The sequence below is a fragment of the Lolium perenne genome, chromosome 4, assembly GCF_019359855.2.
Source record: "Lolium perenne isolate Kyuss_39 chromosome 4, Kyuss_2.0, whole genome shotgun sequence".
Taxonomy (NCBI): domain Eukaryota; kingdom Viridiplantae; phylum Streptophyta; class Magnoliopsida; order Poales; family Poaceae; genus Lolium; species Lolium perenne.
The window spans coordinates 310,399,269-310,415,842 of record NC_067247.2 but is presented as its reverse complement, the minus strand read 5'-3'; the positions used below and the strand labels follow the sequence as shown (position 1 = coordinate 310,415,842).

At 41.1% G+C, this 16,574-nt stretch overlaps 1 long non-coding RNA gene across 8 annotated transcripts; it reads right to left on the bottom strand.

Annotated features, from left to right (window-relative positions):
- Positions 1-5,774: 5,774 nt before the first annotated feature.
- LOC127296105 (uncharacterized) lies at positions 5,775-11,762 on the bottom strand. Of its 8 annotated transcripts, none has more exons than XR_011743803.1 (7): positions 11,174-11,762; positions 10,949-11,011; positions 10,426-10,488; positions 8,981-9,954; positions 8,850-8,897; positions 6,409-8,729; positions 5,775-6,112 (listed from the first exon to the last, which is right to left on the bottom strand). It is a non-coding gene; the product is annotated as an uncharacterized lncRNA (long non-coding RNA). The 8 variants fall into 8 exon arrangements; XR_011743805.1 differs by having other exon boundaries at positions 6,409-8,724; XR_011743804.1 differs by having other exon boundaries at positions 8,850-8,892.
- Positions 11,763-16,574: the final 4,812 nt, after the last annotated feature.

Sequence of the window (16,574 nt, the reverse complement as noted above, 5' to 3'; positions counted from 1 at the left end):
AAGTTGCAACAATATCATCAAAGTACCAATTACGGACACTAGGCACTATGCCCTAACAATCTTATGCTATTACATGACCAATCTCATCCAATCCCTACCATCCCCTTCAGCCTACAGCGGGGGAATTACTCACACATGGATGGGGGAAACATGGCTGTTCGATGGAGAGGCGTCGGTGGTGATGATGGCGATGATCTCCTCCAATTCCCCGTCCCGGCGGAGTGCCAAAACGGAGTTTCTGGTCCCGAGACGGAGTTTCGCGATGGTGGCGGCGTTCTGGATGGTTTCTGGCGAATTCGACTTCTCGTCTCGCGTTTTTAGATCGAAACCCTTAAATAGTCCAGAGGGGGGCGTCAGAGGCTGGCCGAGGCGGCCTCACCATAGGGCGGCGCCCCCCCCCCCCCCCCCTCCAGGCCGCGCCGGCCTAGTGTGTGGGGGCCCTGGGCCTCCCCCAGGCCTGCCCTTCTGGCTCCGTGAATCTTCTGGAAAAATAAGCCCTTCGACATAAATTCCGGGGATTTTCCTGAAAGTTGAATTTCTGCACAAAAACGAGACACCAGGGCAATTCTGCTGAAAACAGCGTTAGTCCGCGTTAGTTGTATCCAAAATACACAAATTAGAGGCAAAACAATAGCAAAAGTGTTCGGGAAAGTAGATACGTTTTGGACATATCAGACATCTCCCGTTCATACGGCTTTACCCCCGATGTATTATGGACAATCCTTCATAGACGGTAGAGCCTCTCATCCACACGGATGGGGATTTTAAAGGATTTCCCAACCTACGGCAGTGTTCTCCCAACTCTCCGCCAGGCCCTATCAAGTCCGTTGGCGTACAGGAGGGAAAAGATACAGCTGGCTTCCCTAGAGCCATTATAGATCTTATGGTCAACGCGATATGTACGGCGCTAGAATCACTGGACGGCATTGGTAATTACCCCTAGGTTAATACAACCCATGCAATGGAACCTCCACCATATCAACACAACCATGGTTCCATTGCCAGCCACATAGTCACATTCATAATTGGAAAAGTAACATTTCATTTGCAATGCAGGAATGGTAAGTATATAGCTTTGCAGTAAATTGATAGAAAATACTCAAGTTGATATGAGCAAGGGTGAACTTGCCTGTGGACTGCGAGATAATGCAGTTCAATGCAGTGGATGGAACTTGGACCTCGGGTTCTGTAAAGAAGCATCATTGTCCAGTAAGGACAATGTTATAAAAATCCAAATAATGCAGTCATGAATGTATTATTTTATGTTGAGTCCCTTGCCCTATTATTGTATTAAGATTTAGGGTTGAATTAGGGTTTGTGCCTTTGGCAGTAATTTGCATTTGCTTTTAATTGTAAAAAACACTTTCATTTCATAAAGACAGAATTGTTCATAGTAATACAACTTTACTTTTGTGAAAAGTATTTATTTCAAAATAATTTGAAATAATAGAGGTTTCTCTATATTTTTAGAATAAGAAGAATAGGGTATTTTCCTTTGGAAAATATTTTTCTTCAAAAGGAATGACTTGAAATTATAGAATTTCATTTTGAAATATTTGAAAACAAATATTTGAACTCATTTGAGATTTTTCCTTGATTTTTTAAATACAAGGAGATATTAATTTAAAATTCCAAGTTTTAATTTTTAAATCCAGAAAGTTCCAAAATTTGAATTGGTGTTTTAAATTTCATTTCTCATTTTATTCTTGTTAAGAATAATTTATGATTCATAAATCTTATTTTTCTTAATTTTTTAGAGATTCCAATAATTTATTTGGAATTTCGTAAAATTCAGGGTTATTTCAAATGTGAAATTACCAAAATAGCCTTGGCCCAACTAAACTAACTAAATGGGCCCAATTGGGTTGGCCCATTTGGCTGAGCCAAATTCCCCCCTGGTGGCCACCGACCACGTCGGCCCACCCACTCATCTCTCTCACCTCTCTCGTGACCTAACCCTAACACGCTCAGGCGACTGCGAGGCGATGGCGTCGCTGCCATGGCCGTCGCCACGCTTCGGCCAACTCCGGCCTCCCCTGACCTCGCCGCCGATACCACCTGAACCGCCGTGCGATGATCTATCGATCTATCCGCACGGTTTCGCCGATCTCTTCTTCCTCTGTCAGATCGCCACCCTTCTGGATCTCGCGGAGAATCGCCTCCGACGATCTGTGATCTCCGACGAGCTGGGGTCCTTGCCGTCGACACGAACGTGTGCCTGGGACTGACCTGGCGCGGGTGCTGCATTGATAGCACCTATGTCGTCGTTCCCCTAGGTGCTGTGATGTGCGTGTGCTCATCGGCGTAATGCCGGCGCCTTCCCTGGACTCGCAGCTGTTACGGCCGCGCGGGCACTGCCTCGCCATGCCGTAGCTTCTGCTTCCAGGCGCTGGTAAGCTTCACCTCTGCTCCCCCTCCTCATCACCATGTCTGTGCGCCTCCCATGCTACTATGCTTCTTCCTCCTCTGTCTTACAGGCATCCTGATGATCCTATGAACATACAGGCCTTGCTGCTGCTGTCTATTCATCCTACGGCCCCCTTACTGCAAGCCCTGGCCAATACACCAAGGTCTGGTTACTGGCCAAGTGTGTACTTCTTGCTGTTCATGGTTATTATTGCTCTCTTACTGCTTCTGCCATGCTATGCCTTGCTATGCCGTGCTCAAAATGCTATACCATGCTACCTAAGCTTACTGGTATGCTTTGCTTGTTTGTCTAGGTATTTTGCTATGCATTACTGTGACACTTGTGATGCCTGTGAGATGCTTATGTGCCTTCTGTATGATCCAATGATCAATTGGATAAGTAAATCCTGGTGGCTATACTTTCTGTGTTGCTTGACTTGATCTAATTGATCCATTTGATCAATTAAATGTTAGTGCCTGGTTACTGATGGATTCTTTGGCTAAATGGATGGTTTGCTTACTGATGCTGCTACTCAAGCATGCCTATGCTACCGTGGGTGTGTGATGCTGCCTTTCAGTGATGCTACTATATACTTGTGCATGGATTAATTATGTATTCATGCCTGGATGAATTATTTATTGATGAACTCACTATTGATTAAATGACTTGCTAATCATGATTTGATTTTCCATGATTAATTGGGAAACAAATGGAGTCTGAATCCATTACTGGATAGTGATGATTCAATTGTTTGGCTTTACTTTGGATGGTTTTGTGTTTGTTGTGACCTCAGTAGCCTTGCTACTGACTGGTTTCTCACATAATTGACTAGATTTGTTGGCTACTCATCTTTGCTTGCATATTTGGGGATCATAATTAATATGAATGCCAATATGCTTGCCTGTGAAGAAATCTAGGGTTTTCCTGATGGTTACTTGCTTAGGGTCTTACTGTGTAGTCCTTGGTAACTCCTATTTCTAGTATTCTATCTACTGGTGCTATCTGTGCATGTGTTCTTGCTGGTGTGCATATCTGTGCATGTGTGCTAGTCTATATGCACAAGATTGTATCTGGGTGGTTCTAGTTTTAGTGGGTTCCTCTTCTGCCAGTGATCCTTGGTGAAAACCAAGTGATGATCTTCCCTTGAGCATCTGCTCAAACCCATGACATATGTCATGCATAAATAATGGATTGGATCCACTGGATCTAGTCCAGGAACTTGGTATACCTTGTTCCAGCTCCTAGAAAGAAATGTTTTGTTGATGCAGACTTCTGGATGTCTCCTCCTTAAGTCACCATGATTTCTGGTGATTGGTTGGTTTTGTGATGGTTTGTGATGTTCTTGAGCAAGAACAGTGAAGAACACTGGATGTTCTTGGTTGTGGCTTGCTGAATGATGCCTGGTCGACTGTGCATCAATTCTAGGGTTTCTATCCTATTTATTACTACTGTGGTTCTTCTCTGGCCTTGACACCTTACCCTGGCCTATCAAGTGAGTCATCTATGTATGTTGTGTTGTTGCTGCATAGCACCTACATGTGCTGTGGTGAAACTTGAGCCCTGGTGTGCTCAGTTTTGGTCTGCTGCTGCTCTTATCCTTGTACTGTCCAGGTCTTTCGACAAACACAAGTGTCAATGACACTTGGTTTACTGACCAAACTGAATCTATGTGATTCACTAACCCTCTGTCTAGTACTGTTGCTTTATTTTGCAGGTTTTGAAGATGAATATGACCACAGAAGAATTCTTCCAAGTCATTAGTCTAGGATTTTAGTTTAGGATCAAATGATGTAATCTTATTTTTATTTCTGTTTATTTTCCATTAAATTCTTGTAATTGTAAAGACATTGTAAAATGTGTGTGTGATTAATAAAGCTCAAGTTTTGCTTATGAGCTTGTTGCTCTATGTAATATTTCTATTTCTAAATGCCTCTCACCAGGTCACACAGAAGTTTCTGGCTTGCCTTGTTTGGATGATGCTCCTACCGTTTCGAATTGCATCTGTTCTAAATGCCTCTCACCAGTCACCAGGTCACACAATCAGATCATGCACTAATCGCGTTCGGTGTCTTAAGTGCAAAGAGGAAGGGCATGTCAGGGCTAAATGTAGAAAGTTTTTAATTTGGAGACCAAAATTACCGGCAAATTCTCCCTCTACCCTCTCTGCACCTCCCTTCGATGGCAAATTTTCCAGTTAATCCTTTTCGGTTCCTTCCTGATGGCATGACGATCGATGAGGGGCCTCAAGATCGAGTTGTTCGTGGACATATGGCCGTGCCTCCTGAAGCCCCCCTGTACCATGGAGAATACGCTATTGCTGTTGCCAACTGGTATGTTCCTGACTTGCTTCGGCCAGAGATGCTAGAGGAACTGGTAAACATTCTGCGCTATGATCATCATATCGATGTTAGAAGTGCTCGTAGCTCTCCTTTTGGCATAGGACTCATCAAGTTCAGATCAGTTGTTGTTAGAGATGCTATGGTTGAAGGGAACGGTTATGATCTGCATGGTTATGAAGTAGATACCCACATCTCTTTTGTTAGACATGATTCTGCGCTTAACATGCGTCACCTTGTTTTGGGACAAGAGCGTTGGGTACTGTTTCTTGGCGACCATAGGAAGGATGCGGGTTAGCATTGTTCTGTGGTGGTGGCCCCTTTGATTACCAGACTGATGATTATGTTGCGGATGCTTGTTCTCGCTTTGGTCGCTTATTGCTATGGCATGATCCGCATGGTAATCCTTCAAGAGTGCTTGTTAGAGTTTGGCTGGTTGATGAGGCTCTTGTGCCACGCAGTCTCATTGTTCGTCAGGTTGGAGGAGCCAGTAATTCTTGGACTGTTCCAACTTACTTGCTTCGAGGTATAGGTGCTCAGGCTGAACAAGGACTAGCTCCACCCATTGAAATTAACATGGAGGAGCCACCACCACAGAACAATGCTAACCCGCATCCTTTTTTTGGCCCAGTCCTTCATGCAACTAGATTTAGATGTGCGCCTTGGCGCACGATCCCGTGTAGTTTGTGCCGATGTTTATTTTGTATAACAACGATAAAAGTTAATTATCAATATGATACTCTAAAAAAAGTTCTAAGTTTTACAAAACAATATCGTTATGATGAAATTAGGATCAACCACACGAAACTATCTGACATAATATGACATCTAATAAAAGATCGATGATATGTAATCAGGAAATCAACAGCGGTGGATCCACCAACTATTTAATCAGATGCTCAAATCCACCCGTCAGATTGAAAACATGCATCTCTGGAAACACATAGAAATACATACCAATGGTAGTCTTAGTAAGAGCAAATCACATTGCTCCTACATACATAAAGGTTATATTGGAAAGCACAGGGAAATACACATCAATGGTAGTCTTAAGCTAGAAAAAAGAACACTGCCATATATACATGATTGTTACATATACGAAAGTCTCAAGAAAATATAGCTAGTAGATGCATGTATTCTTCTGCCACAACCTTTCTAATTAGGAAAGCAACATATTTCTCATATTGTACTCCGAAGCAAAATCTCTAACCTTCTTGAGTTGGAAGGTCCGGGCCAATGTAGATCAGATACAGTGGTCTCTTAATTGTGCCAGAAATCATGATATACCTCCGTCAGATGGCTGTCATTTCTGGAATGTCGATATTGATATACCAACGGGGTAATGAAGGAGTTTTAAATGTTGGCATGCCTGAAATAATTCATGTGTTAATATAACTTATGAGAGAGTTCATATGCAAATATTGTATAATTAGAATTTTATATTCATACATTGGAACGATAATAGGTACAAACAATATTGTCATAGATTCTTGCAAAGATACGATGTGGCGGGTGGCAGCATCAAATTTCTCCGCATTATCTCCCTAAAGGGTTAGAATTAGCCGTTGGCCTCTTGAAAAAAATAAGTTTATGTATATCAATTGTATGATTACATGTAAAATGCAAATATAATATTTACTTTTTTTTTTGCTTTGTGAAGCATACCTTGTATCTGCTAAATATATGTGTCTCCACGGTCGTTGGCTTGATCTGCACAGCCACCTCTGATACCATCATCCTACACCATCTTGTTCGATGAACAATAAATGGTATTAGAAAATCTGCATGCACGATTTAGATTACTCTGTTAATTCTAAGGATTTACATTGTTTACTTCAGACTTAAAGAGGAGTGTTAGTTCCAATTCGTGTAATAAGAATACTGGAGGGTTGTGCATTGTGCCCAAAGAGAGGACCATTATCTAGAGGAGGTGCGACTTGAGACCTCAGTTCAGTGAAGCCAATTCTATACCAATGTTCCGCTGATCTATATGAATCCCTGGCTTCCATGAAGACAAACTACCTCATATTAAACATGGTATGAATAAATGGTGGTTATTCTTAAGAAAGGAAAACTGAAAAGAAGTGCTTAATCTGTAGTAGCTCACAATCTGCCATGGCAACACCCACTTCATGTATATAATCTTCAGTCTCTCCGTATCTATTTTCCTAGATCCAGCACAAACCACAAGTTACCAATGATGAGAAAGCGTAGACAAATATTTGATGGACAAATTGAGTTTCATATGGTATATGGTGGAGCTTTCAAAAAATTAAAATTGTGCAGCATGATCAACAATATTTCTTATCAAAATAACAGAATGAACATGTCCAGTTCAATATGTTCATGGCAGCTTCGCCTAGTAAACTTATCAAGTCTTCACTTGGACGCCAATCGGTCTTAGTCACTCACTCCTATCCCCTAGTCAGACATTTTCCCATCAAATGCATTTAGCCCTGCTTTATAAGGAAGCAGACAGAGTCTTACATAAGCTGGGAACACCAGCGTTTACAAATGAAGAGCAACGTGAAGAAATAGCAGGTCTAACACACTATTAAAACACCACTGCCAGACCAAAACCACCAAGTTCAGAATACATAGGACATTCAAACAGTTAAAGGACATGCTTTTCAATCTCGAGACAGTCTTCTTAGAATGCTGCAACACCCCCTGGAATATCAGCCTATTCGTCTTGCTCCATAAAACAACACATTGCTGCAGAAGAAATAATATTTGATAGATAGCATCAGTGGGATTCTTAAGACATCTTTTCTAAAAAAATGAACTTATTTCTGGTAGTCCATAAGTTCCACCAGTCAGCAGTAAAGACAATCCAAACCTGAATACAAAAAACGCTCCCGCTTTTGTTTAGTCCAGGAAACAAAGCTTTCGACAGATATATGAAAGATTTCGAGCCGAAGAGTTTGCAAACAATAGACCAGACAAAAAAATACAATGGACAGAGGAATAACAAGTGGTCGCCAGATTAACATTATCACAGAAAGGACAAAGGAATAAGTGATCAGCTATTGGTCAGAAGATGTGAGCAAACGGGAAAAACTGTATGAGATTTTCCTCTGCTGGCATAACAGTTAATCTGAGATTCTAGTAGCTACATGATCATAATAATATAGGAGACCTCTGTTACAGCTTGTTTGACTGGAACATAGTAGCACAATCATCAGCACTAAGCTATACATGAATCTAATCCGGCCTGGAATCTGCATCTGAACAATAAAATATGACCACAAGAAGCCGAAGCACATAGTAACTCTGATATAACCAACAAACTTCTAACTCTTATGAAACTGTAAAAAATAAATCTCCCTGCCTATATACTACTGTCCTTAGCTATAAAGTTTTGTACATAGCAACATTATAGAATAGATAAACAAATCTATTTGTACCGACTCAACGAAACATGCTCTCAAGAACCATTAAAAAACAAGCTTGCTTTATTCCAGGTCTATATAGCAGCTTGATAACAGTCACGCCGATACTAACTAATCAACTATATGCAAATACAAAAAAAGTTGTAGGAAAAGCTAAACATAAACACCTGGATTTTGTTCTAGGTATATAATAGCACCTCAATACACATAACTCTAGGCAAAGATAAACATAAACACCTTTGAACTAATTTAGAATCAGGATTGATTTGCCAAGCTGAGACAAAAAAAAAATCTAAAACAGCCCACGGTACTAATTAATCAGCTTCAAACTTTTACAACACAGCAAAGATAAATTGGCATTGTACTAACCTTAGCATGCCAATAAAATTCAACGGAGTCCTACTGGATTACTTTTACATTTTTGTTTAGGAAAATACAAAAATGGGTATGAACTGCGGCCTACTCTTCAATGTTCATTGTTCTTTCAATAGATATTATGTGAGAAGGTGAGTCAGGTACCTTGTATGAGTTTGATAGAAACATTTTTGGCTCCCACCGAAAAAAAAACATGATCCTGCCAACAAAATGCCTAACCTGGAATAAGATTTATCTATATAAAATATATATACATTGGCATTGCTATTGGATATTTAGATGCAATGAAAAAATCTAGCAACAAACAAATAAATCATTAGAAAGTGGAATTTCAGTTACCATGCCACTGAGAAGGCACATACATGCTAACATGAATGCCAATCTGGCCTATGAATATAAAACAAAGCTGAGAATCCATGGGGATTAAATAGAGAAAGAGTGAGCGATCAAGAGGAAGAGAAGGAAATTACCCTTGCTCATTGTCCTCTTTCATATCTTTGGTGGCAGCCTTCGGAGTCACCCTCTGACGCAGCTTGGAGGCAACACATGATCCTACATTCAAACGCAGAGGAAGATGAAGATGCGGAGTAGCATTACTAAACATACATGTCAGCTGAAAAGGAAATTTTCAACGTTGCCTTGAATAGACCCAATGAAGTTCCAACAGAGCGGAAGACCCATAAATAATAAGAATATATAAGATTTACAATCTCTAGAAAATACTCTCTGAAGCATACATCTCGGGAAGTTCCTACAAACTGACATGGCATTGTAATTATAGACCCCAAAGTCACTTGCCAGAAGCGAATGCTTTCACAAACAATGTAATTATACTTCTCTTCACTGAAATGTATCCTTCCAAAGAATAGTGTATACACGCCCATCCAGAAGTTCGCTACAAAATAGTAGTACTATATAAAAAGGCAAAAAAATCATAACCGATGGATTAGCAATATAAGGCATATATTTCAACTATAAATAGAAGAGAAATACTGTCCTAAACAGGGTAAAGTGATGTGTTGATATGCTACCTCTTCATGGCACGTGCTAAAATAAAATTTTAAAGCAGCACAAAGAGGCACAAGTGTGACATAGACTCATAGAAAATCAATTTTTTTTAGAGCTCAATAGGGTTCAGAGAATTATTGGTTTCAAAATTTGTCTGGCAATGAAGAACAAATGAGCTAGCATTTGAAATCAGAGCACTGGAACTGCATTTGAACAAAAGAAAATGATAGAGAGTATTACCTTTGATGTTTCTTCAAATGACAACATGAAAGGAGGTCAGAGGAAGAATGGAAAGCTAAGCGAGAAGTGAAACACGGCGAGACGCAACTACTAACTGGATGTAATGAAATTAGGATACATGACAGTGAGAATTTAGTATAGTCTTCATCAACTCCTCTAGCTTTGCCAATCATTCCCTTAAACCCAGTTGCAGGATCTATAGTAAATGAGGAAGAAACATTACTTAACAACTATCAGTGTAGATGGTTTGCAAGTGAATTAGTAACCATCCATACATTAAAGCTACATAAACAGCTGGAACAACTACAGTAGAAACAAACAAAAACTGCAACTCGGCTGAAGAAATATTAGTCAAAAACTCTATAAAGGCATTTAATTATTTACTCATTTCTTAACCATTTGTAAGCTAAAATCATAGTGCCACCTATTAATATCAGTTCGGAGCCTAAAACATAGTAGCATCTGTTTGTCAAGTGAATATTCTGCAGGCATGACAGCTATAAAAAGATATAGAATGTGACAAATCAAGCTAAAAAAGCACACAGGACCTCTTGTTTTGTTTCACAAAACTGCAGCATTGTACATCAATATTACTATTACAGCAACGATAAAGTGAAGCTATGACCAGGAAAAACACGGAAGGAAATCAACTCGCAGCAGGACTTACATTTAACGAAGCCATTTCTAACAAGGCCACATGATGAATGAAGAATAACACAAAAGCAACAGCCTGCAGAATAAGAATAAGAATTCAGAGACATCATCAGAAAAACATAGTGTGTTACGCTGACATGGAAATAATGGTCTAATATACACCCAGCCATCAGATTCAATATCATGTAATTAGTTAGAAGTTCGAACACATCACACATGATTTGCACCTCACAAAGTTTTTGTGATAAATAGAAGGGTACCAAATTAAACATTTACACCAATAACAGCACCTCACACTTTTATTGCAGCCTGGGCTTTCTCAAAGTTCTCAAGCTAAATCAGAGAATGTTCATGCATAATAGAAGTTAAAACAAGTTGAGATGGAGAAGTGGTAAAGAAGTACAAAAGGTAATCTCTTTTATAACAATGAATGATGAACATTTAGATAGCCACTTGCAATAATGTGATGACAGATCCATATATTGCATAAATACATTACAACATCTGATACTATCACAGTAACGAAAAGAACCAACCTCATGTTCTGAATTTATCACCCATCTCTTGAAACACCCTTGCTGCAACACTCGACAAGCAACCTGCAATTTAAAAAAATTCCTTGAGTTTACATAGCCCATAAATTCACCTCAGCATCACTAAAGTGCATGCCAAGACCAAATCCAGGCCACAAACAGAGACCACGATTTCACTGGATGGTTGCAACATACAAAATCGAACGCATCAGAAGATGGAAAAATGACCTTTTGTTATGCGTCATCCTGGTCGGGGTCGGGCATGCCTAGGTTGCTCCCCTTCGCATCATTGGCTGCAACTCCAGATGTGAGCTTGATGTGGGGGGATGTCCTCTGCTGCTTGTGCGGGCTACCGTCGCCCACGGCTGGTGCAACCTGCAGTAATCCAGGGCCGGCCAGCCGCCGCTCTTCCGCCTCCGCGTCTCCGGCGGCCGGGGAAATGGCATCATGTTGAGGGCTTCTTGCTCGTCCTGGTGCGCCTGATCTACGGGGAGATGGAGGGGACGGCGACGCAGATGGCACGTGCAAGGGCCGGCGCCATCGGTCTCCGAGGGAGAGGGAGGGGCGGGAGGAGAGAGGTGGGAGGTGGAGCGCTGCGGGGAAGAAGAGGAGGAGCGGGCGATTGGGGGAGGAAGAGGATGCAGGGATTGGGCGAGTGGGGAAAAGGCGGCTAGGGTTTTCACAGGCTCATTTTATATCCCCGCGCAGTCAAAATATAGACTGCTGAGATGCAAAGTAAGATCCATCCTACGGTTAGAAAATGGACGTCGCGGTGGATGCGCTGCGAGACCCCCTATGGGGGGCATCTATTATAGGTCAGATGCATCAGTGGAATATTCAGCAAGAGAACAACATTCAGCAGCAGCAAAACAATGTTCAGCACCCAGCTCATTACCTCATGCCCCAGGAGGATGAGATCCTAGTTCCTGCAAATGTTTTACAATGGCTTAATCTCATTCCCGTCGAGCAAGGTGTTCAGGCCATAGATGGATCAGTTCCTAACAACAATGTTATGGACGACTTGTCAGATGTTGGACTTAATGACTCTGAGTCAACTGATTCAGACATATCTCTGTTGTCTGAGGGTGTAGAGATCCACTTATCTGCTTATTTGGTGGAGTTTCTGCAGAATCAACTCTTTGCGCAAGTCAGGCCAAATTTTTCTTGGGGAAATGCAAACCTCTCCGTCATGGAAGAAGAAAATCCGGATAACCTTGCCTTGATTCCGGTTGCAAATTCTGAGCCAATCCAGTGGGTGCAAGTTCATGATAGCTTTATTATTCCAAGTGCCCCCATGGATGAAGTAATTGACGATGGCTTGATAGATAATGATCAGGTGGTTTCGCGCAAGAGACGTCGGCAAACTATTCTACCTGAACCAGAGCTGATTACATCTATCATTGATGCTCCTCTCCGCCGCAGCACTAGATCCAAGAGGTATCAAGGTTTCAGACAGAACCTGAATAGTGATTCCTCCAAACGTAAATCTCATGTAAAGCCAAGACGTGTGCCTGGGAAAATGTCCGCAAAGTCCGCAAAAGGAAAAGAGGTTGCTGAGGATTCATCTGCTGTTAATGATCCAACTATGCAGCCTACTCCTGTTGTTTTTCTTCAACAGCTAGGTGTAGCTGTTTGTGGCATCCCCAACACTGAACTTTCAGAGAAGCAACTCTTGGTGCCCCGTGGAGATGTTGCGCCTGCTGCAAGTGAGGAAACGACATCTCCTTAAATGGCTTCTCAACCTCATGATAATAATATTCTGGACGTGATGTGCCAGTCTTATTTAATGTTTTCCTCAGAACTCTTTTCTGTTTTCGTAATAACCTGGTTTGTAAGCCCTATGGGCAGTGCTATTTGCTTTATATTGTCACTATGATGGATCTTAGATGTTGGTTAATTCTGAATTGGAATATCCGAGGTTTTAACTCTGACGAGAAATGTCTTGCTCTGAAAAATAAGGTGGACGAGTCAGGCTGTTCCATTATATGCATCCAGGAGACAAAAAATGTGATTTTGATCACTCCTTTCTCAGAAAGTTCTGCCCCCACAGATTTGACAAATTTGAGTTCATTCCATCCGTGGGTGCCTCAGGGGGGTTAATGATTATATGGAACAGCTCTATTTTCATTGGAAATGTTTTGCATCGTGAGAAATTTGCTTTGTCTATTCAATTCACTTCAACCCAACTGAATAAAACTTGGAATCTCACTAATGTGTATGGGCCTTGCTCTGGACCTGAAAAGCAAATTTTCTTAGAATGGTTTAAAAACTTGGAAATACCATCAGATTGCCTTTGGCTATTTCTAGGTGACTTTAACCTCTTGAGATCATCTGACAACAGAAATAAGCCAGGAGGAAATTATACTGAAAGGATGCAGTTTAATGAAATGATCAGTCATCAAGCATTGGTTGAACTTCCACTGAAAGGACAACAGTTTACTTGGAGTAATATGCAATAGGAACCTCTTCTAGAGCAGCTAGATTGGTTTTTTACTTCTACTGAATGGACCTTAGTCTTTCCTAATAACATAGTCAAGACTCTTGCTAAACCCATTTCTGATCATGTGCCATGTCTTGTCTCTATTGAAACTTCCATCCCTAGAAGTAAACTGTTCAGATTTGAGAACTATTGGCCTATGCACCCAGGTTTCAAGGAAACGGTTAAAAATCTATGGGAAAAACCTGCCCGAGCCAGTAATAGTGCCACAACAATCTCTGCAAAACTAAAAAATGTGAGAAGAGGGCTGAAGCACTGGAGTAAGAGCATCTCTAAGCTCAAACTTCTGATTGAAAACGGTAATATGGTATTACTACAACTTGATGTTCTTGAGGAGAAGAGGCCCCTATTTCTCCAGGAATGGAACTTCAGAGTTATTCTCAAAAGACACATCAATAGATTGTTGGAGTATCAAAATAAATATTGGAAAAAGAGATGTACTTATCGGTGGGCTCAGGTTGGTGATGAGAATACGAAATATTTTCATGCACGAGCCACTGAAAGATTCAGACACAACTCCATTGTCTCTCTTACTTTGGAGGATGGTAGAAGGGTGGAAAACCATGAGGAGAAAGCTGCTGCATTTCTTACCTCTTTCAAGAGTAGAATGGGTGTCTCCAATACTCCTCATATTTGTTTTGACCTTGCAGCACTATTCCAGAGAGTTGAGGGTCTAGAAGAGGTATCCGCTCCATTCACTAAGGAGGTAATAGACAAAGTTATTAAATCTATCCCAGCGGACAAGGCACCAGGTCTAGATGGCTTCAATGGCATGTTTCTAAAGGTGTGTTGGGATATTATAGCTCCTGATTTTTATAAGCTCTGCGAAGAGTTTTGGGATGGAAAGATTAGCCTTGTTTGTTTGAATGATTCTCTCATCACTCTTGTCCCTAAAAAACTCACACCTGAATCAATAAATGATTATCGGCCAATCTCTTTACTAAATTGTGTGGTGAAAGTATTGACTACGATAATTGCAGTGAGATTGCAAAAATGGATCTTGAAGGTGGTACACAGAAACCAGTATGGGTTTATAAAGGGGAGAAATATACAGGACTGTTTGGCATGGTCGTTCGAATATCTATATCAGTGCAAAGCTTCAGGTAATGAAATTGTTGTTCTCAAGTTAGACTTTGAGAAAGCATTCGACACAATTGAGCATTCCACAATTATTCAGATCCTCCATCACATGGGATTTGATGGTAGATTCACAAATTGGATTAAGCTTATTCTTGAATCAGGCTCTTCATCCATTCTTGTCAATGGGGTTCCCGGCACAGAATTCAAGTGCAAGAGAGGTGTAAGACAAGGCGACCCCTTATCTCCGTTACTTTTTGTCTCCGGTGCGGAATTACTTCAGGGAGGCCCATGTGGAATGATTGCTTAATTTACCTATTGTCCAACCTGCCTCGGAAGACTATCCTGTGGTACAATATGCGGATGACACTATATTTATTCTACCAGCAAACAGAGATCAGCTCAGTAATCTACACTCCATTCTTGAGGCTTATGCTGAATGCACTGGTTTAAAAATCAACTTCCATAAATCCCAGATGATACCAATTAATATAGACACTATTAAGGCTCATGATCTGGCCCAGGTTCTTGGTTGTGAAGTTGGTACCATGCCGTTTACATACCTAGGTTTACCTGTGGGTACAACTAGACCCACAGTTGCAGAACTGATGCCTCTCGTGGACAGAGTTGAAAGAAGACTGACTAGTACTGCAATATGGCTCACCTATGGTGGCATAGTAACCTTCATAAACTCAGCTCTCTCCCCGCTTATCATTTATGCGATGTGTGTGCTAAAAATCCCACTACAAATTATTGAGTTCATCGATAGAGCCAGGAGACACTGCCTTTGGAGGAAATCAGAAGACAGAGATGAGAAGACGTACTCCCTGGCTGCTTGGGATCTTGTGTGTCAACCGAAATCCAAAGGTGGTTTGGGTATATTGGGCCTGAAGGTGCAGAACCAAGGTCTCCTTATGAAATTCCTCCACAATTTTTTTAATAAACATGATGTGCCGTGGGTAATGCTCGTATGGGAGAAATATTATCAAGATGGTGCACCTCACACTAAGAAACCTTGTGGGTCATTCTGGTGGAGAGATGTGAGCAGTCTATTTGATATATACAGAGGGGTCACAAAGTGTTCTGTCAATATTGGTGATACTGTCTTATTATGGAAAGACTGCTGGATGGGAGATATTATTCCTCAATATGCCTTCCCTCATCTCTTCTCCTTTGCACTAAATGAAGATTGCTCAGTAATGCAATATACTGAAAGGGATCAGGCTTCACGTCATTTATTCCTTCCGATGTCTGTTGAGGCTGGTACTGCACTTGATGAACTCCACACTGCACTAGCACGTATAGAAAGAGTTACCACGTCTCCTGACCAATGGTCTTACGTTTGGGGCCAATCAGTATATCATGTCAAGAAGTATTATGACTTCTTTTTTAGAGAAGTAATCCCCAACCCAAGCCTACCACTCATTTGGAAAACTAAATGTGTCATGAAACAAAAAGTGTTTGCCTGGTTGCTTATGATGGATAGACTGAACACAAGGGACATGCTTTGCAGAAGACAGTGCCCCATCCCAGATGTTAACTGTGTGGTTTGTCAGCAGGTTAGAGAAACAAGAGATCACTTGTTCTTTGATTGTACTCTTAGCACAAGTTGCTGGTCTATTCTGGGGATACAGTGGGATCAATCTCTTGAACTAAGTGAGAGAATTACAATGGCTGCCAATTCTTGGAGGGGGCCTTTCTTCCTGGAGTATGTAATCATTGGCGCATGGAACATATGGAAGCAAAGGAATAGAAAACATTTTGATGGTGTTACCCCCAATCAATTTTTCAGTGGATTCTGACCTTCTAAGCTGCAGGGTGAAACCGGAGCTTAGAGAAAATATAAACTCCTTTGTAGCTGCTCTAAGAGTTTGAAGTGTTTTAGTGTGTTGCCGTTTAGGAGCCATGGCTTAGTCCTGGTTTCCTTGTAAAAGTATGTAAATATTTTTCCATCTTTAATATATGAGCAGTAGGAGCCTCTCCTGCTGTAATTTCCTCAAAAAAATATTTCTATTTCTAAGTAATTGTCATATTCATAATTCAAGTTAGAATTCA